General features: G+C 43.8%; 1 protein-coding gene across 5 annotated transcripts in view; it reads right to left on the bottom strand.

Moving 5' to 3' along the window:
• The window catches only part of LOC119587973, a 14,874-nt gene that overhangs the window by 8,783 nt on the left and 5,550 nt on the right, over window positions 1–541 (bottom strand). For 3 of the 5 annotated variants that reach the window (XM_037936687.1, XM_037936688.1, XM_037936689.1), the window contains exon 2: window positions 44–305. The exons of the other annotated variants lie outside the window; for them this stretch is intronic. The gene's annotated coding sequence lies outside the window, so the exon portion shown is untranslated. The remainder of the gene's footprint in view (window positions 1–43; window positions 306–541) is intronic. 5 annotated transcript variants of the gene reach the window in all.

The raw sequence follows: 541 nt of genomic DNA on the forward strand, positions 1-541 counted from the left end.
AGCCTATTGATCAAGTTCACAAGACCATATCGGCATACATACCCATTCAGTGTTCCTCGCCGAGTGTCCCTCACAATTAACGCCCCTTATTTCCACCGATGCACGAGATTTTCCGCCGTGGCTGTGGCAGGTGTCAATATTTGGTTCACGTTACCTGTATGTTCCAACGTTAGCACAGACCCACGAGAGCGCCGTGCTCTATCTTCCGCCACGTACAGCATGGCTTCTCCGGTACAGACGTATACACGAACTGCAGTATATTTAGAATTCAGTTTGGCGTCCCTGGCCTCGCACTGTCAGTTCCTCTGCGTGATGGACAGATATGGATTCCTAAGTATTTCATTTCTGCGAATATCGTTGCGTTTGAGGTTGTGTGGGGTGTGTAATATATATGGGAAGGAAAGGAAAGGTTTTTTTTTTTTTACTGGTATTTGTTTTCAAAAGATTATATAAGAAAAAACAACGTTTGGTGGCAACGTGTCGATATTCCGCTGTTGCCATTTCGTTATATATTGAGCTCTTTCTTAATATCACTGTTAAC

The sequence above is a fragment of the Penaeus monodon genome, chromosome 23 (genome assembly GCF_015228065.2).
Source record: "Penaeus monodon isolate SGIC_2016 chromosome 23, NSTDA_Pmon_1, whole genome shotgun sequence".
In the NCBI taxonomy this organism is placed as follows: Eukaryota; Metazoa; Arthropoda; class Malacostraca; order Decapoda; family Penaeidae; genus Penaeus; species Penaeus monodon.